At 39.9% G+C, this 21,645-nt stretch overlaps 1 long non-coding RNA gene across 1 annotated transcript; it reads left to right on the top strand.

Annotated features, from left to right (window-relative positions):
* Positions 1-1,518: 1,518 nt before the first annotated feature.
* On the top strand, positions 1,519-17,309 carry LOC144320600 (uncharacterized). Its single transcript, XR_013386212.1, has 3 exons — positions 1,519-1,990; positions 2,507-2,632; positions 15,956-17,309. It is a non-coding gene; the product is annotated as an uncharacterized LOC144320600 (long non-coding RNA).
* The last annotated feature ends 4,336 nt before the right edge of the window (positions 17,310-21,645 follow it).

Genomic DNA, 21,645 nt, shown 5'->3' with positions numbered 1-21,645 from the left:
GTTACTCAAGCAATCGTGGAGATGTCAACCCAAATCTTATTAAACCATCCAAGTCACAGCAGAGGAACCAAGGAACTTACCTGACACCTTCTCTTGCTTGCTGTCTGGTTGAGTATAAAATGTATTCCTGTACTTGAGAATGTGCCTTCTATAGAGGCTGACTTTATGAGACAGGAATACTGAACAAGATACGATTCTCAAGAAATTAAGCTTTTGTGATTTGAAAGTGCCTTATTAATGTATGAGCATGAAATCAACAGAATGGGAAATGTTGATAAACACCACTGCTATGTAGCAGGACAATCTCGAAAATACCAGGAGTCTGTTTTGTTTTGAAAATGTTCCTGGTTCATACAGAAAGTACCAGAGCAAGGAGTGATTACGGGTAGGTAGAACTGTTAGGCGTTTTTTGAAAAAGTCAGTAAAGCTAATTCAGGGCAGCTTCAGTGAGAATGGAAAAGACACCATATCACAGATGAAACAAGACCTTAATATATACAGGTTTTGTTTTCCTACAACGGACATTTTGAAAAGCCACCATTCGTCCTGGGGTAGGGCAGGGGGTACAGCAACAGTTGATCTGTACCAAAGGTGGGGAAAAGGAAGCCAGCTCTTCAAAAATAGCCTGAACAGGAAAGAAATACAGCTAACAAGAGCAGAGAATAGGCAGAAATTAGGAGACCATTTTGAGGTCATCTTTGTCACTCATGTTTGACTTTGATTCCTAAATCTCCACTCAAGAAATTATTTTGTATAAACACTCTGCCTATGTCTTCACACAAGTTTTGCAAATGCTTCAATTTCAGGTATTCTCAAAAAAGGCCCAACTGTCTTGTCCTAAATGTGTTTTTTCTTTTTTTGATTGGGTTTTAGCCTTGCTTCAGAGCTCCACGTACTTGCCATCTGGCAGTAGTTTAGAAACTTCCTTTTGCTTTCTTATAAATTTTGTGGAAAACCACCACAAAACGAAGAGTAAATGCCGTCTACTGATTTCTTAGCAGGAAGCCAGAACTAAGCTCCCTGCCATGCCCCCGCCCAGACCTTGCTGTGCTATAGATGGAGGTCTGCACTGTCAACTTGATTCTTCACATGCCCAGAATTCCTCCTCTGAAGATCTTTAAAGAGGGAACTGGACAGATGTTTTCATTAATTGTCACTGGTTAAGACAAATCTGGAATGCAGACCTTCAAGTTTTGTTTGCTTTTTTTTTTTTAAGGCAAACAACATGAATTGACAATGTTTCCTCTAGTCCCAAGAACTGCTTGAGATCAAACCATGTTGATCTCTAAACAAAAATGACTTCTAAACCTATGAGATTTGATTATAAACCTTGTCCTTGATTTATATTCTAAGAAATAACACTAAGAAGCTGTGTTCCAGAAAAGCCCAGGGCACAGTCTTCTGCAATCTGTTAGGCAACTATTTTTAAAAGCGGGTGGGGGAGGGGAGATATGTAGAATAACTGTTTGGCACATAATTAATTGAGTTCCGTCTCCAAGTACGAGGTCACAAATTACTGGAGGCAGTCAGCTCATTTTAGTTCTAAGAGATCTATACAGTCAGATGTATCCCTCAGTGAGGCAGGTAAAGCTGCATGGTCGACTGTTCTTTTGAGAAAGGAAAGAAATGCTTCTGTAGAGCTGAAAACCAAAGTAGGTTGCTGAAGATGGAGCAGTAGAAGCAAGGAGCTGTTACCTTTTTAATAAATCTAATATTTTGAATACTCAGAAGGAGAAAAATATATTAAGTGATTCGGGGCCCAAAAGACTCTTCTACTCATGTGAGACAGCACAAGTGCACGAGAAGTTTACGACTTAACTGCCAAGAGAGTGATAGAGGTGATAACTGCTCACGAGTCAGAGTGCTGGGGGGCAGAGCAACCCCAGACAACTGCCTGACTAGGGGGACCCCAGAGGACAGGCTTTGAAGGATGTGGAGAGAAGTGCAGGAGGAGGGCAGGAAGGCAGGAGGATTGGAAACAAGGATCCAGGTCAGTGAGAAAATCCCAATCCTAATAGCAGGTGTTCAATAAGTATTTATGAAAACATTTGAAAACATTTAATCCCTAAAAATTTTTAAATATTTAATCCTTAAGTAGTTTTTCCTTAAAAGAGGAATTTTTTTTTTTTAAGAAACTGATTAAAATACTCAGAGAGTTCTGTGAGGTAATTTAGTACATGTTTGACTTACTCAAGTGAAGCTAAATCAAGCCAACTGTTTCAGAAGTACAGACCGGGAAACCAGAATGTGAGGAAGACAAACTACTGAAAATCATCCTGAAGAAACCAGAAAATAATATGCACATGTGATGTGTTGGCTATAACTTTAATTAGCATCAATTCTTGTGTTATTAAAAAGCAGTGGAGGAACAATGATGAGAAAGTAACAAAAAAGCTTTACAAAAATACAAGATAAAGGAGTACATCGAAGCTTCCAAAAACAAGATGTCATGGAAGACCCACAGGAAGGCCAATTTCCATTTTAAAAGATGCTCCTTACATTTCAGGAGAGGAGGGAGAGGGCCAGAAACAGACATGAGCATGTGAGCACGTCCTCAGGGGAGGTCTGAAGGGAAGGAGAGAAATCACCCCATCGAGCAAGACCGCTGAAGCGTGGGAATCTCAGAGACACGGTAAGGGGTGTGCGGAGAACTTCGACCCTGAGCAGATGTGCCTAAATCTGCTTTTCTAAAACAAATATATAGTGGTGCTTGGAGTGATTTCTGTAAGGGATTTAGAAATATTGCCACAATTAAGTCTTCAAAGCCCACTCTTTCTGGCAAATTGCATTTAGGTCCTCTAAAGAACAATGACACCAAAACTCAAACACTATGTATAACCAGCACCATGTAAAGCAAGAAAAACAGACCCGTGGGGCCCTTCCTATCTGACAGGATCTGTGCTCCTGACCTCTCGAAGAGGCCTGCCTGGACAACCCATGTGTCCCCATAAGCTATTTCCCAAGTGTGTCCCAACCCAAGAACTAAGAGGGCCTTGCTCATCCTTACTTCCCAGTGCCTCTGATGTAGTCTTTGAATAAAGGAAGGAAAGAATTGCAGTCACAAAGAAAAGGATTAGCCTCTAACAATGTGAAATCCTGAAGGTGACAGTCGCTATGGGGAGAAAGTCAGAGGGAACTGTACTCCAGGCCTGAGATTGAATATGGTCACATGCTTGCTTTTTTATTAGCCCAGCTGGGGATTATTTATTTTGCTATTTTTAGCTCCAAAAATCTTAGCCTTCTCTCCCTACCACTAGCTGTTTTGAAGTTAGAAAACAGCCAATTTAAATACTAGCCCAAGAGAAACATCCCAGAGACAGGTGCCCTCAAAAGAAAAAAAAAATAAGTATAAATTCAAAAACAAACAAACAAGATAAAAAGATTTCAGGATTGCCTATGTTCTTGTTTTCTGTTAGGGATTTGAAGACAGTCTCGTGGAGATAAAGTCTAGGTGTTGATTGTCAGGGGAAGCCTGAAGCAGAAGGGGGTGGGGCACACTTGTGTGATTTCCTCTCAGCACATCTTCCCCTGTGTGAATCCCCTGAGTCCACTCCCCAAAAACGGCCACAGTCCCACTCCAACAGAAATTAAGAATTTTTTTAACATGAACTCTGCCACATTTTCCCTTCACTAGTGGTAATAACCAACATTAATTGAGCAAGAACTTGGCTTTACTTTACACATAACTCATCTCACTGGAGCCTCACAAAGGGAGCTAGCTGGACTATGGAGAAACCAAGGAACTTTCTCAAAGCCATGCAAGCTAATAAGTGAGTCCAAAGCTCATGATCTTAAACCACTGTTGTACTGCTCCATTAATATAGACAATTGAGTATGACTCAAGAAAAGCACAGCAACAAGAGCAACCCATGACCCATCCAATTAACTTTTTGTATTTCATAAACCTTTTAAAAACTTTTATTGTAAAAAATTCAAACAGATAAAAGTAAGTGAGATGGAATGCTCAATCTAGAGTCAGATGCTTGGGACACCTGGGTGGCTCAGCAGTTGAGTGCCTGCCTTCAGCTCAGGGTGTGATCCCGGAGTACTGGGATCGAGTCCCACATTGGGCTCCCTGCATGGAGCCTGCTTCTCCCTCTGCCTGTGTCTCTGCCCCTCTCTCCCTGTGTCTCTCATGAATAAATAAATAAAATCTTAAAAAAAAGTCAGATGCTTAACCAACTGAGCCACCTAGGCATGCCAAAAATGGATTGTTTTTATTATTGCTTATACAGTTCTTATATAGTTCTTTACGTGTGTGTGTGTATATATATGTATATTTGTATGTATATATGCATATACTCACATAAATATATTCAGGATACAAGTCCTTTATTATATATACATTTTGCCACTCCTTTCAGGCTGTTGATTGCTTATTTCTTTTCCTTTTTTTTTTTTTTAAGATTTTATGTATTTATTTGACAGAGAGAGAAAATGTGCACAAGCAGGGGGAGAAGCAGAGGGAGAAGCAGGCTCCCCCTGCTCCCCGCAGCTGAGCAGGGAGCCTGATGCAGTGCTTGATTCCAGGACCCTGGGATCATGACCCACACCAAAGGCAGACGCTCAACTAACTGAGTCATCCAAGTGCCTTGCTTATTTTTATATATTTTTAAATATTTCATTTATTTATTTGACAGAGAGAGCAGAAGTAGGCAGAATGGCAGGCAGAGGGGGAGGGAGAAGCAGACTTCCCGCTGAGCAGGGAGCCCGAAGTGGGACTTGATCCCAGGATCACGCCCTGTGTCCAAGTCAGGCACTAAACTGCTGAGCCACCCAGGGATCCCCTCTTTCCATTTATTAGAATCTTTTTAATTTTGAGGGGGGTAAGACTGAACCTATATTTATTTGACAGAAACAAAGTTATTATTATTTTTTAAAGATGTATTTATTTCAGAGAGAGAATGTAGGGGAGAAGGGCAGAGAGAGAGGCAGAAAGAGTCATAAGCAGACTCCTTGCTGAGCATGGAGCCCAACATAGGGCTCCTGAGATCACGACCTGAGCAGAAACTAAGAGTCAGATAGTTAACTGACTGCACCACACAGGCACCACCAAACTTATTATTTTTTAAATAAACAGCTTAGTTAAAATATAATTGAAACAAAAAAAACTGTACATATTTAATGTATGTGATTTTATCAGTTTGGACATACCCATATTCCCATGCTATCATACTGGAATCTTTAAAAGAAAAATGTTGTCAGAAATACCTTATCCCAAGGTTAAAAATGCTTTCTATTCCATTCTATCCTACTCAAAAACTTGTTAGCTATTGTATTATTTTAGTCAGAGATTACCTCAAATAATAGTAATAATTCCAAACAGGGAAAAATGCATTCTTCAAAATGTAAATAAAGGAACTATATGAGCTAATCAAGCAAGATGGCACTACTGTGTTAAAGCATATTTTTTGGTTATTGTATACCTTTTTTTAAAAAGTAGCATGTTAAGGGGCTGGTCATACAGGCTATACAGGTCATACAGCAGGGGAAATTAGTCACAAGATTTGAGGTCCTGAAGTTGGACAACATAACTTTAAAAAAAAGAGAGAGAGAGAGAGAGTAGATGCTAAAAGATAATCGAAAGTGGAAACCCCAGCTTCCTCATGATATCACAAGACAGCCTCTCTCATTAACTTCTGAAATATAGTTAAGTGTGATTTTTTTAGAGAAAAAAGCATTGGCTAGAGTGATATGTGGTATACTCTAGTGTCACAAGTCAATTCTCTTAAAACAGTACAAAGACCAAGAAGTGACAGAGAAGTAGTTCTATAAGAGGGAAAACTCTTAGCAGGGAAATAAGAAAGGATGGGTTTGGTCTCAGTGGTACTTTTTCTGAGACTAACATCCAGCAATGGTCAAGTTTCCTGCAACCACATTAATTAGACTACTAAGGTATTAATAACATACAAACTTTGTGATCTGGGTATATCTTTTCCTTTGTGAATAAAAAGTGCATTAGAGATAACTGAACCAAGTTTTGAAACTGCTTTTCTCTACTGTGTAGTAGAGATGATTTTGACCAAAGAAGCTTACAGCACAGAATGTCAGTCTTTAATAATTTTAAAAACATCCTAATTCGGGCAGCCCAGGTGGCTCACTGGTTTAGCGCTGCCTTCAGCCTAGGGCATGATCCTGGAGACCGGGATCAAGTTCCACGTCAGGCTCCTGCATAGAGCCTGCTTCTCCCTCTGCCTGTGTCTCTTGCCCCCCGACCCCGTCTCTCATGAATAAATAAAATCTTAAAAAAAAAACCCATCCTAATTCTTGAAATGTATCAATGTAACTATTAAAAATATCTAGTACTCACCAGAGATATCCCAGTGTCAATGATTTAATCTACATTTTAAATGCACCTTCTATTTAAATATGCATAATCAACTCAAATTATAATCACTACAAAATCATGACAAGTCCTAAAGGGAGAGATGTGTGTGTGTGAGAGAGTGTGTGTATGTTTGTGTATATGTTGGAGGTAGAGGTGATGGTCACAGAAAGAAAATCCTCTGTTAGGTGTTTTTCAGCACCATAGTCTTCTCATTTTTCCCTTAAAAGAAGGATTGGATAGAAAATAACTAAAAGAAATACCGCCAGGTCTGGAGAAACATATGCTATTGCTTCAAAATAAACATGAAAGAAATGGGTCTGGGTTATGCGCACACACATCTATGGATTACTCATGCTCACTTCCAGAGCCTATCCCTGACACAGCTGTGAAGTAGGCAACATTCATCTTTAGATTCTCCGACTTCCCTTTCTGGGCTACAGTTTTCTCTTCCACTCAATGCCTCATGCTGTCCAGGGTAGCTCCAAATCAGGCGTGCCCTGCTTGGAATGTGGCCTGTTCCTTAAAGTAGTGTTGTTCCTTTCCCATCTTGCTCTACTTCTCTCCAGTCCTTCAATAAAGTTGACGTTAAAATTCCCTTCTTCTCAGTTAATCAACTGTGAGGAATGTAATGTTGTAAGTGGCATGGAAATGACTAGTGTTTTTATTTCTCCCATGTGCACTTCAATTCTAAAGGTTTGTTAAGCTAAAGGAATATATTCCTTTAGGAGGAAAGCTCAATCCAACAAAGTAAATGCAGGGAGGTCTGGGTTTCCTCAAGGATCCTTCATAGGAGAATCCTTCATAGGAGCAGCCTTGTCACTTCTAACAGAAGTAAAGTCACTACCCCCATTGACTCTCTAGCAAAGGGCTGATGAAAAACTGTGATGGATGCATAGATTTTTGAAAACCTATTTAAAAGTGAAATGTGGGCAGCCCGGCTGGCTCAGCAGTTTAGAGCCACCTTGGGCCTGGGGTGTGATCCTGGAGGCCTGGGATTGAGTCCCATGTTGGGCTCCCTGCATGGAGCCTGCTTCTCCCTGTGCCTGTGTCTCTGCCTCTCTCTCTGTGTCTCATGAATAAATAAATAAAATCTTAATAATAAATAAAAATAAATAAAAAAGTGAAATGTACATCTAAAAGTAATGCAACTCTAAGAGCTTCCTCTTCACAGTATAAGATTAAACTCAATGACAACTCAATGACAATTGAATGCCAAGACCATTCAATGGGGAAAAGATGGCCTTCAACAAATGGTGCTGGGAAAACTGAATATCCATATGCAAAAGAATGTAATTGCTCCCATACCTTATATCATATATAAAAATTAACTCAAAATAGATCAAAGACAGGGATCCCTGGGTGGCTGAGTGGTTAGCACCTGCCTTCAGCCCAGGGCATGATCCTGAAGTCCCAGGATCGAGTGCCACATGGGTCTCCCTGCATGGAGACTGCTTCTCCCTCTGCCTGTCTCTCATGAATAAATAAATAAATAATCTTTTTAGAAAGATAAAAATAGGCAAAGGACTAGAGTAGACATTTTTCCAAAGGAGATATACAAATGGTATATAAAATTACATAAAAAGAGGGCACCTGGGTGGCTCAGTGGTTGAGTGTCTGCCTTTGGCTCAGGTCATGATCCTGGTGTCATGGGATCAAGTCCTACATCAGGCTCCCCACGGGGACCTGCTTCTCTCTCTGTGTCTCTGCCTCTCATGAATAAATGGATAAAATCTTTTTTAAAAATCACATAAAAAGGGCAGCCCCGGTGGCACAGCTGTTTAGCGCCACCTGCAGCCCAGGGCATGATCCTGGAGCCCCTGGATCGAGTCCCACGTCAGGCTCTCTGCATGGAGCCTGCTTCTCCCTCTGCCTGTGTCTCTGCCTCTCATTCTCTCTCTGTGTCAATATGAATAAATAAATAAAAAATCTTTAAAAAAAATCACATAAAAAGATGCTCAACATCATTGTCAGGGAAATACAAATCAAAACCACAATGAGATAGCACTTCACATCCATCAGGATGGCTACTATAAAAGAAAGAAAAGAGAAGAGAAAATAAGAAAGCAAAGGAGAGGGAGAAAGAAAAGAAAGAAAGAAAGAAAAATGAAAGAAAGAGAAGAAAGAAAGAAAGAAAGAAAGAAAGAAAGAAAGAAAGAAAGAAAGAAGAAAGAAAGAAAGAAAGAAAAGAAAAGAAAAGAAAAGAAAAAGGAAGGAAGGAAGGAAGAAAGGAAGGAAGGAAGGAAGGAAAAGGAAAGGAAAGGAAAGAAGGAAGGAAAGGAAGGAAGGAAGGGAGAGAGGGAGGGAGGGAAAGAAGAGAGAAATGTTGAGGATATGGAGAAATTGGAACTCTTGTGCATCGCTGGTGGGAATGTAAAATGGTACAGACACAGCTGAAAACAGTATGATGGTTCCTCAAGAAATTAAAAATATAATTACCAAATGATTCAGGAATTCCACTTCTAGTATATATCCAAAAGAATTAAAAGCAGGAACTCAAACATATTTTTATATGTGTGTTCACAGCAGCATTATTCACAAAAGCCAAAAGCTGGAAGTAACTCAAGTGTCATTTAACAGATGAATGTATAAACAAAATATGGTATACACATATAATGGGATATTACTCAGCCCTAAAGAGGAAGGAAATTTTGACACATGCTATCACATGGATGAATCTTGAAGACATTATGCTAACTGAAACAAGCCTGTCCTAAAAGGACAAATGTATGATTCCACCTGTATGAAATGCCTAGAGTAGTCAAATTCAGAAAGACAGAAAGTAAAACAATAGTTTCCAGGGACGAAGGGGAGGGGGCAATTGGGAGTTTGTATTTATGGGTATAAAGTTTCATTCTGGGATGATGGAAAAGTTCTGCAAATGGACAGTGTGAATGTGAATGTACTTTCATGCCACTAAATGAGTTAAAATGAAAGAGTTAAAATGAAAAAAAAATTGTTTAAAGTGGTAAGGTCTCATTCTTTTTTATGTTTAAGTAATACTCCATTATATGTATGTATATGTATATATATGCATATACCACATCTTCATTAACCATCCATCTTTCGATGGACAAAGGTTGCTTCCATATCTTGACTATTGTAAGTAATACTACAATGAACATATGGGTGCATATATCTTTTCAAATTAGTGTTTTCGTTTTCTGGGGGTGCAAATACCCTGGAATGTAATTAGTGGATCATAGGGTAATTCTATTTTTAATTTTTTGAGAAACTTTCATAGTGTTTTCCATAGTGGCTGTACCAATTTACTTCCCACCAACAATACAAAAGGTTCCTTTTTCTCCATATCTTTGCTAAATTTGTTATTTCTTGTCTTGATTCTAGCCATTCTGATAGTTGTAAAGTCATGGTCACTGTGGTCGTGATTTGCATTTCCCTGATTATGTTTCATGTGTCTTTTAGCCATCTGGATGTCTTTCTCTGAAAAATATCTATTCAGGTCCTCTGCCCATTTTTAATCAGACTATTTGTTTTTTTTTTTTTGGTGTTGAGTTGTACAGCTTCTTTAAATATTTTAGACATTAACCCCTTATTGGATATATCATTTGCAAATATCCTCTCCCATTTAGTACACTCCCTTTTTGTCAATGATTTCCTCTGCTGTGCAAAAGCTTTTTATTTTGGTGTACTCCCAATAGTTCAATTTTGCTTTTGTTTCCTTTGATTGAGGAGACATAAAAAAAATTTATCTATGGCCAATGCCAAAGAAATTACTGCCTATGTTTTCTTCTAGGAGTTTTATGGCTTCAGGTCTCCAATCTATTTTGAGTTTATTTTTGTGTATAATGTAAGAGAGTGGGCAGCCCGCGTGGCTCAGCAGTTTAGCGCCGACTTCAGCCCAGGGTGGATCCTGGAGACCCGGAATCGAGTCCCACATCTGGCTCCCTGCATGGAGGCTGCTTCTCCCTCTACCTGTGTCTCTGCCTCTCTCTCTGTGTCTCTCATGAATAAATAAATAAAATCTTAAAAAATAAAATGTAAGAGAGTGATCCAGCTACTGGACAACTACATTGCAAAAGAACTAAATTACTTTCTTACACCATACACAAATATAATCCTTAGATCTAGTTTAATAGCAATTTGTTTGGCTGGACCTGGTGCGGTGGGCCACAGTGAGCAGAAGGCCTGTAAGCTCTGGCTGGCCCAACTGTTGATGCTGCTGGTACTCTGGCAGCATTTGTGGCCACCCTTCAGAAGAAATGCACTGGGCCCTCACATGGCAACCCTGTGTGAATGACTTCCCAATCACAAGGCTGAGAAGGGCTTTTCCTCCTCTCTCTGATTAACTGTACTCTCCATTCCTCTTTCTGCAGTGAACAACCAGATTTAGTACAGATGACAAAGATTCTCCTTGACCGAACTTCAGTCAGGCTCCTCTGAGACCTTTACTTGACTAGGCCTCAGCCTTGGCCTTCATCCTTGCTGGAATCAATTTCCTCATCTGCTACCTTTTATATGTGTCCTAGTCCTGCCTTTGGCAAGAATCCTGTTAAGCTGGTTTGGCAAATTCCCCCATCCTCAAATGTCTCCTCATGGTAATTTCCTATCCACTGACCCCTTCTCTTTGTTAGTTGGCTGTTAATCTCCAGCTCTTCACTGTATTTGGAGTTGAGTACCATCTCTCTCCCCTACTGCAATGTTTTTTTTTTTTTTTTTTTTTTAAGATTTTGTATTTATTTATTCATGAGAGACACACAGAGAGGCAGAGACACAGGCAGAGGGAGAAGTAGGCTCCATGCAGGGAGCCTGACGTGGGACTGGATGCCCCATACCCAGGATCAGGGCTGAGCCACCCGGGCTGCCCTCTGTGGGGTTTTTTGTTTTTTTGTTTTTGTTTTTTAAGATGTAATGCTCTTATTACAAGAGTCTTGGATAAAGTCTTCTTTACTGTTTTAATAAAAATAAATCTTGGAGTACCTGGGTGGCTCAGTTGGTTGAACATCTAGCTCTTGATTTCAGCTCAGGTCATGATCTAGGAGTCCTAGGATTGAGGCCCTGCATTAGGCTCCCTGCTCATCAGGGAGTCTGCTTCTCTCTATCTCTCTGTCTCTCTCTCCCTCTGCCCCTCCCCTTGCTCAAGCTCTCTCAAATAAATAAATCCTTAAAAAAATAAATGAGGGATGCCTGGGTGGCTCATTCAGTTGAGCATCTGCCTTCAGTTTAGGTCACGATCCCAGAGTCCAGGGATCAAGTCCTGCATCTGGCTCTCTGCTCACCAGAGAGTCCTTCTCCCTCTTCTCACCCTGCTTGTGCTTTCTCCCTCAAATAAATAAATAAAATCTTTTGTAAAAATTAAAATATACAAATGAATAAATAAATTTTTTAAAAGATTTTGTTTATTTATTTATTCATGGGAGACACAGAGAAAGAGAGACAGGTAGAGACACAGGCAGAGGGAGAGAAGCAGGCTCCATGCAGGGATGTGGGACTTGATCCCGGGACTCCAGGATCACGTCCTGGGCCAAAGGCAGGCTCTAAACCTGTTTAGACCTGAGCCACCCAGGGATCCCAAACAAAATAATTTTTAAATTATTTAAGTTAAAATTTTAAAATTTAGGATAATTTTTCAGAGTAATTTTTAACACACATCAGCAGTAATATTAGAAATTTAAAGAAATTAGCATTTCAGAAGTAACAATCCCACAGGAGTCACAGTTACTGGCAAAGTCACCAACAATTAATCCAATCATCTAACTGTATCCTGGTAAATAAAATCCAACAGTTGTTGAGCTTTACATTCATAATCTTCTCAAAGTTAGAAAATTTAATGACCAGACTTGAGGTCTCGTGGGAGAATGGAAAAGAAATTATTAGTGGTGATTTAGAAAGCAATACCTAAGGCTTGACATACTGTTGCAGGCAACCCAAATCTTAGACATTTACTATCTCCACCAGTCTACCCCATCCAGACCCCACACACTTCCATCCCCCCTATACGCTCAGCCTCAGCAAAATACCTGTTGCTCTTGATCTGAAATGGGCATCAATTACCCATTTTCCCTCCTATTCTGTAGGATCCCCAGACACATGCCCTGGTTCCTCAGGGCTACAGCACTAGGCTGTGACACTCTGAGAAAGTGGAGGAGGCTGCTGAAGCTGTAGGCAATGTGGGATGTTGGTACAATGCAATCCTGTCTGTGCTTAGCAGAGAAAATGCCTGAGACCTCAGAGTGTGTGTCTGTGTGACTCACTGGAGGAGCTGTCTCTTTGGGAGGAAGTAGGGGGCAGCCTCTCCGAATTCCATTTAGGTACATTAAGAGGTGGAAAACCACTTGGAAGAAGCAGGAAGCCAAAGGCCAGAACTCATCCCTGGCACATGACTGCTTTCTGCATTCAGCTGGTACAGACTCATTTGGAAGGAAACGATTCATTCCCTTTACCCAGTGAGAAAGAAGTATGTCTCTGTCCTTTGTCAAAATGTCCCAAAGAAGCCTGTGTTGCTCTCAATAACAGAGAATAAGTGCTTTCGTTTGCATCACATCTCACCTCCTGTACGGTCAATAATGGAAAATATTGTAGAAATGTGTCTGGCAACAACATTTGTTTCATCAGAGATGTTTTACATTTAGTTTTGGAGATCTTCCTTGGTCCCAGGGCCATTTGGGTTTCCCAAGCAAGGGGTATTGACTGAATTGGTAAGTTAGCCATTTGTCTTAATAAACTGTATTATTAACTTTCTGACTTGATTATAGGCCCCACAATTAGTTGGTTTCTAAATGAGAATGATAGTTTTTTTTAACGGCAATAATTTGATTCATTAAATTTTCTAAGTAAAACAGAAAAAAAGCTTTCTTTTTTACAGAAGTAATATCTACTACTTGGGGATTTTTGACTGGAGATCAGCTGTTAATCACATAAACATACACAACTCTCCCCACCCCCATCAAATTCTAATTTAATATTTGTCCTGTTTTATAAAAACTAAATTATTTGCATTGCTCATGAAATATTCCTTTAAATAAACTCTATTTCAAAAAAATCTAATAATTCAGAAGTCTCCTGAACTGTGTTCTTTATGCTCTATTGTCCAAAAACATTCTTCTAAAGTATGACATGAACCATCTCTATATATATCTGCAGCAGAAACAATGCCAAGACAGTGAGTCAGCCAAAGTGAAGACATTAAATGATACACTATAGGACTTCCATTTTTGGACCAAAAGGTCCACGACAGTGATTTTAACTAGACCATATGACATTGCATAAAAATGTATTTCAAAACAAAGAGTTTCTTCTTAGCTATCTGTACTACATTATGCAATTCTTTGTTCCTAATTAGCTATCTAATGTTATCTGTCTTTATATATCTAATGGGTTTTCCCCATTGAATAATATTTTCAGTGAATTTCAGTGAATATTTTCAGTAATTTAATCAAATGTCTCCCTCTGTTTAAAAAAAGGGAAGGAAGGAAAGAAAAAAGAAAAGGCTAAGGTTGCTACGGGCTAAATCTAGTTTAATTAGTTTTGGTTTGTCTTTTGTTATTTTAAAGATTTATTTAATATTTAAATTTAAATTAATCTTTAAATTTAATTATTTAATCGGAGAGAGAGACTTTTTTTTAAAGATTTTATTTATTTATTCATGAGATACATAGAGAAAAGGCGGAGACATAGGCAGAGGGGGAAGCAGGCTCCCTGCGGGGAGCCCGATGCAGGACTCCATCCCAGGACCCCAGGATCACGCTCTAGTCAAAGGCAGATGCTCAACCACTGAGGGACCCAGGCATCCCAAAGAGAAAGAGTATCTTAAGCAGACTCCCCACTGAGCCTATGGGCTCTATGTGGGACTCAATTTCACCATCCTGAGATCATGACCTGATGAGTCATGATCATGATGATCATGACCATTAAGAGTCCAACGCTTAACCAACAGAGCCACTCAGGTACCCCTCGCTTAATTAATTTTTTAGAAAATGTATTAAGCTGAAGGAAACATATTTGAGAAAAGCTTGTTCCCAGTGACTTCAATATCTTCTCATTAACTTTTTTAAAAACTCAAGCTCTTAGTTTTCTCTTATGTTATGAAATTAATTAACTGAAAAGCATATCTGGTTTTAATTCCCAAGCCTAGCTCAATTCAAAAAAGCTCTTATTCATAGAACTTAAGATATAGGGTCTGTCTTGCCCACTGACTGTGCCCAGGGCAAAGAGGAAAACTTAGATTAGGAAAGCATATTAGAGAAGACAGGCCCATCAAAATGATTTAGTCAGGCATTATTAGGGTATGTGTTTCCTATCCAGAATTGATCCTAATTAAGTCCTAGGAGGAAAACTACATCTTCTATTGATTTATCTCTTAACTGGATGCCATAGCCTGGCCAAAGTGACACAAAAACTAACCATCACAGTACTAGTTACAGGATGTTCAGTGATCATCACTGGTTAAGCCACTGTGGGAAATGGAGATAAAGCCTAAAAGAAAGGTAAATTGTAGAGACCAACCTATTCTAATTACTTATGAAATAACTATAAAAAACTTAAAATGAGAGAATGAAAGCCTCAGCGCCCAGCATCAGAGCACATGATTCAAGGCAGGTGGGAAGGACCGGGAGAAGGGCAGGGCTCAGAGACAAAGGAATAGTGCAGGAGTTAAGGGTAAGAAGGTTTAGGTTGGTGGATGGGATGGAAGGTTCTTCCAGATGAACCCACTGAACTCTTTTCTCTTCCTGGTCTTTTTACTTTTGGAGAGTTTTAAAACAAACAAACAAACAAACAAACAAACAAAAAAACCAAAACAAGCCCTTAGTAAGCAGCATTATGTTATAGGATTTAATGCCCTACTAAATAAATGAACATCCTCCGTTAATAAATCCAGCAGATTTATAGAACTTTCATACTATAAAGAGCTACATGGGGGGTCCCTGGTTGGCTCAGCGGTTCAGCGCCTGCCTTCGGCCTGGGGCGTGATCCTGGAGGCCTGGGGATGGATGAGTCCTGCATCAGGCTCCAATCCTGCGTCGGGCTCCCTGCATGGAGCCTGCTCCTCCCTCTGCCTGTGTCTCTGCCTCTCTCTCTCTCTCTCTCTGTGTCTCTCATGAATAAATAAATAAAATCTTAAAAAAAAAAAGAGCTACAGCATTGATAGCTTGGTTAAAGTTTTCTGTCTTAATCATTTAAATATGTGGGAAACTTTTGTTTGCCTTTAATATGAAAGCCACAGGATTTAATTTTTTAAATTCACTATTTTTTAGTCTGTAAAAGTTTTTGGACTTTTGAAACTATATTATGGACTTACTATTTTCTTAATTGAAAATCCAAGCATAATTTTAAAAGAGAACAATAATCACTATATCTAATTACTAAAAAAGTGTAAGCACTGACATTATTTCATTTAACTCAAACACAACGTTTAAAAATAATGACTCCCAGATGGACAGGAAGTTACCATTAGAACAGCTGGAGGTGAAAGAATTTTATGTTATTAAAGAAGCCCTTTTAAAAAATCTCAGCTTAATCCATATTAACTTTCCAAACTGCATCTGTAAACTCAATCTTAAAATATCAGGAAAAGTTTTGGAATCCCAGGTCTTTGACTCTTTTTTTATTGTTGTTAATTAACATTAATGACAAAGAAATAAAGAGAAATAAAATTTTGTATCTCTACAGGACACATCAAATCCTCATTAAAATCTGCATGCAGCTACTTATCTGAGTCAATGGGACTCATCAAGAGGTCTTCTATTATTACTTCTACATATGCAAAGAGTAAAGCCTTGCTCTACCCAGTGCCTTGTATGTATAATAAGCATTTACTAACCCAACAGTCACTTAGTATGTGCCTACTGGATGCTTAACTCTGCATAAATGTTGAAACTAAACGAGTTCAGTAAGTAGATGAGCTAAGACCAGGTGCACATATAAGGTTCACTGGGAGCCTTCGGATGTGCCTCAGGGCACAATGCAGAAGCTTCTCAGCAGGGGGCTCTTTCAAATAGCAGGCCTAGAAGTCACTGGCCACATTCCACAGACATATAAAGTGGCAAGTGTCAGAAAACAAGGCTGTATTTGACACCTTAATGGTACTCCCTTTCGCCTTGGCTCTTCAGATGCCCATCTTTTCCCTTGGTTCTCCTTTCTTCTCTCCCCTTAGTAATTGCTCTCTTCCCCTCACTGCACACACTCTCTCACAGTGCAGTCAGCTGTGCTGTCACTTCAGCATCCTCTAAAGGCAGGCTGGTGACCCCCAAATCCCCACTTCAACTCAGACCTCCTCAGTAGTGCTGGTCCAGTGCAGATACCTCTCAAGTGCAGATACATCTCAATGCACCATATCCAAGGCAGAACTCATTATGATCCTCTCCTACTCTCCCACCAGCCACCAACATCCCCTCCCTAACCTACCTACTGTGGCACCATGACTGACTCAGTTCTGAAAGTCCCTCCACTTCCCCTTCCTGCCCTCTCACAGGCCAGCACCACAGACATCCAGTCAGCCACCGAGAGGAGTGCCTCAACTCTACCCACTAAACATTTCTTGAACCTGCCACACCCTTTCTGTCTCATGCCTTAGTCTAAGACCTGGCCATTCCCTGTCTGGATTACTTTCATTACCTGACCCTATTCTTCTAACTGCAGTTGTGCCCTCTTATAATTAGGCCTCTACACCACAGGGTCTTTCTAAAACCCAGTTGTTTTCAGTGGTTTCCTATTACTATCAAGATAGAGTCATAAAAGAAAAAGAAACAGAGAGGAAAAATGAGTGTGTGCATATATATGAATGCATGTGTGTCCGTGTCATATAAGCACTGGATCTCTAAAGACAGGTCCCCGCCTTCGTTTCAAGGCAGGATAGTAAATAGGTTAGGTGCAACAACTCTGGAGTTTGAATTTCAAATTCTGGGTTCAAATTTCAAATTTGTAATTTATGAGTTATGTGACCTTTAATATGTTGATGACTCCTTGTCTGTATTAGTTATCTCGTGTTGCATAATAAATCATAATAAATCACCTCAAAACATGACTGGGGCTAGATCTTTTTTCTGAATGGCTCCCACACATGGAAGATAGCAGGAGGCTACAGCTCCTTAACGACTACTGGCAAGAGGGCTCACTTTCTTGACATATGGGCCTCTCCACAGGATTGCTTAAGTGTCCTCATCATATGGCAGCTGGCTTCCTCCAGAGTGAATGATCTGGGAGACAACAAGGAGGCCATAATGCTTTATGACCTAGTCTCAAAAGTCACAAATCATCACTTCTTGCCATATTTTATTAAGTGGAAACAAGTCATTAACTAGCCCACAATCAAGGGGAGAGGAATTAGGGTATACATCTTAAAGGGAAGAGTATCAAAAAATTTGTGGACATGTCCTCTGTTATAAATGTCCTCCTCTACAAAATGGAGAAAATGCTAACTATTTCATGGAGTTAGATGAGTATTAAATGAGCTAATAAATTGCTAAATGTTCAGCATGGTGCATCACCCTCATCCTCCCTCACCAACTCCCTCATGAATCCTGTCTCCTGACCTTTATGAATACTTGCCATTCTCTGAACAAGTTAAGCCAACATCTCTGTCTTTTAGGAAGACTCTCCTACTCCATATCTTTCCTCCAACCTTTAGTGGTCCATCTCCAAGCAGCTTCCTAGAATCTCTCAGGCTGGCTAAGTGCCCTGCAGCTCAGCCAGGCACTTCCTACATACATCTACCTTTCTCTCTCTCTCTCTCTCTGTCTATCTCTCTCGATGGCAATTGTATCTTTCTCCAGTAATCATCCCCTCTTCAGGCAGGTCTTCCTTGACATTCCCAGGTAGAACCAGGAGCTCCCTCCCATGAGACCTCTTGAAACTTCAAACATATTTCTGTTTGTGCATCTTTACATTGCAATTATCTTTGTCTCCCACTGAGAGCTTTGTCTTAATCATCTTTGTAGTTTCAGTCACAAGCATAGTGCCCAGAATACAGTGAGCATTCAACATATAATTTGTTGAACAAATGGATAAGTATCTAAAACTTCAGAGAATACTTTTAATGTGTAGAAGGAAGAGAAATCACAAAAATGTCAACAAAATGGGTCAAGTACACTGTAAATCTTACAAGCTCTGGCTAAAGTCATGCTATACTATCCATCTGCAATGCTGAGAATGCTGTTTTCTTAGAATTTACTTTTGTCTTCATCACTAATTAATATAAGCTAAGTTTTAAATGATTATGATATAAGGAAAACCATCACTTTGTTTATAAACTATGAATAGCTCTAAGAACTCTGAGAGAAAATAAAGCCTGTTCATTGCTTACAGTTTACAATGCCAAGGCACAGAAATATCTCCTATACTTAACACATTTTCATAATCTCTTATTTAAAAACCTTATTTCATTATTATTCCTTTAAATGTAGTTGTTTAACAAGGCACCCAGAAATAAGTATTTTTTCCTACAAACACTGATGGCCAAAAAATGGAATATGATACAGATAAAAAAAAAAATTTCAGGGGCGCCTGGGTGGTTCAGGATTGAGCGTCTACCCTTGGCTTGGGTCATGGTCCCAGGGTCCTGGGATCAAGGCCCACGTCGGGGTCCCCACAGGGAGCCTGCTTCTCCCTCTGCCTATGTCTCTGCCTCTGTGTGTCTCTCATGAATAAATAAATAATCTTTTAAAAAATAATTTTGAAAATAAAGTAAATCTTAACTTGAAATCTATTTTTCAACAATTCAAGTGTGAATAGACAAATTGAGAGATGACTTATTTTTTTGAGAGAGACAGAGCATGCCCGAGTGTGCACTGAGCAAGGGTAGGGGGCAGAGGAAGAGACAGAATCTTAAGCAGAAGCCCAGCACAGAGCCCTACTTGGAGCTTGATCTCACAACTCTGAGATCATGACCTAAACTGAAACCAAGAATCTGAGCTACCCAGGGACCCCTGTGACTTAACATTAAAGCATAGTACACTTGATAACATAGGAATGAATAAAGAGAATGTGAAATGGGAAGATGCAAATGTATCATTCATGGTGTTTTAGTTTGAACTTGACCTACTATAACTTTAATGGGTATTCCTTGTCCTCCCAAGGTTAGATATCTTTCCATTTTTTGAGAGGTATGTTTTTAAAGCATTTGTGATAGCTTTTTTTTTAATATTTTATTTATTTATTCATGAAAGATACAGAGACAGAGAGAGGCAGAGACACAGGCAGAGGGAGAAGCAGGCTCCATGCAGGAAGCCAGATGCGGAACTCGATCCCGGGACTCCAGGATCATGCCCTGGGCCAAAGGCAGGCGCTAAACCATTGAGCCACCCAGGGATCCCCTGTGGTAGCTTTCAAGAGCCAAAGGTAAACTCAGTAACATTGGACTAACACTCAGTGGAATGGGTATTTTTGGATGAAGCACCCTCTCTGGTATCCCCTCAAATCATGACTTGTATAATAAGTAGCCAGCTATTTATTTTCTATCTACGTTAAGGCAGGCCCTAGATGGAGAGGATTAGGGATTTGTTACACACCAGAGTTTCTGTTAACATTTCCCTGTGCAACATCTGTGCATATAGTTGTACTCTTCCAGATGTGTCCATGCCTGGGGCTCACACAAGGCCTTATTTTAGGAGTTTGGTAGCAGCTTCTTTGCCTGTGGCTCCAATACTTAAGCACTGCCTTACCTGAGTAACTAAGAAAATAGTAGCCAGCAGTGCCTCTAAACTATGGGATCTGGGATCAAGCTTAAGAGACAAGAGTCCAGGAGGTTCCTTGCTGAAGATGCTGTTGGAAGGACACTGTGAGCAGAAAAGCATTTCAAAATCAGAAGGGATTGGGCAGCCCTGGTGGTTCAGCAGTCTAGCGCCGCCTTCAGCCCAGGGCCTGATCCTGGAGACCTGGGATCGAGTCCCATGTCAGGCTCCCTGCACGGAGCCTGCTTCTCCCTCTGCCTGTGTCTCTGCCTCTCTCTCTCTCTCTGTGTCTCTCATGAATAAATAAATAAAAATCTTAAAAAAAAAATCAGAAGGGATCTTAAATGCATAGGAGCCACATGCCCCAGATTTTCCAATGTCAGCACAATTTCAAATATTCTGCTCCTATGGCAGGCAGGTCATGAGTCATAGGTCATCAGGCTACCACCTTAATTTTATAGGCAAAAAAACTGAGGATAAATAACTTGCCAAAGATTACATATAATTAGTGCCAGATGGAAATGTTAAACCATTCATTCCTTAATGTCCTGCTAACCAATCCCCAGGAAAAAGTGAAGGTCTCTTGCCGTTTAATTCTAGACTTTTTTTCACTATATAACATTGAATATGTTTTATGAGTTGCATCATTACAAGACAATTTGAACTACAAAGCGAAGTTTCAGATGGGCCAATAGTTTTTCCTAGAACAAGAATGAACAGTTTTAAGTTGGGGACCGGGAGCTAGCAAGCAGCTTTCAATCAAACCGAGCACCTTTCAGTAATTAATTCAAGAATGAACTAAGGAGCATCTAGCAAGACATCTGAATGTGTGAACTTTATGTTAGTTAGAAAACTTAATTTGAATTACAATGCACAAAAACAGATTTTAAAAATTGAGTCAACAGGGGATCCCTGGGTGGCTCAGGGGTTTAGTGCCGCCTTCAGCCCAGGGTGTGATCCTGGAGACCCGGGATCAAGTCCCACGTTGGGCTCCATGCATGGAGCCTGCTTCTGCCTGTGTCTCTGCCTTTACTCTGTGTGTCTCATGAGTAAATAAATAAAATCTTTTTTAAAAATTGAGTCAACAAAAACCATAGAATACAATAAAGAAAGGAGAAGGAAAATCTTGAAGAAAAGTGGACAACATATATTCAGGGAGGTGTGTTTAGACATGATTATTCAGTCCTGTCTAAAATGAACTTTAGACTTTAGGGTTTAGAAATTTTCTCAATCTTAATTAAAGAGTTTAAAAGGGGGGACACCTGGGTGGCTCAGCAGTTGAGCATCTGCCTTTGGCTCCCAGCGTGATCCTGGAGTCCCAGAATCAACTCCCACATCAGGTTCCCTGCATGGAGACTGCCTCTCCCTTTGTCTATATCTCTGCCTCTTTCTCTCTGTGTCTCTCATGAATAAATAAATAAAATCTTTAAAAAAAAAAGTTAAAAGGGAAAGCAAATCAGACATAATTATTCTGCCTCTGGGAAATAATATTGTAGGGTTTCCTCATATGACTACCAGTACAAGGAAGCGAAGAGGGAGACAGAGAATCTCCAATCTCAGATGATCTACAGTTATATAACTGAGGTAGCCCCAGGTTTATAGATTTTAATCTCCTCTCTAATTCAGCAAAATATTAACATTTTCTTATGTCATTTAAAATTATTTGCAAGCAGTCTATAAATGGCTGCCCGA

The sequence above is a fragment of the Canis aureus genome, chromosome 9, assembly GCF_053574225.1.
Source record: "Canis aureus isolate CA01 chromosome 9, VMU_Caureus_v.1.0, whole genome shotgun sequence".
NCBI classification, from domain to species: domain Eukaryota; kingdom Metazoa; phylum Chordata; class Mammalia; order Carnivora; family Canidae; genus Canis; species Canis aureus.
The sequence above is the reverse complement of the archived record's forward strand: the minus strand, read 5'-3'. Positions and strand labels throughout refer to the sequence as shown.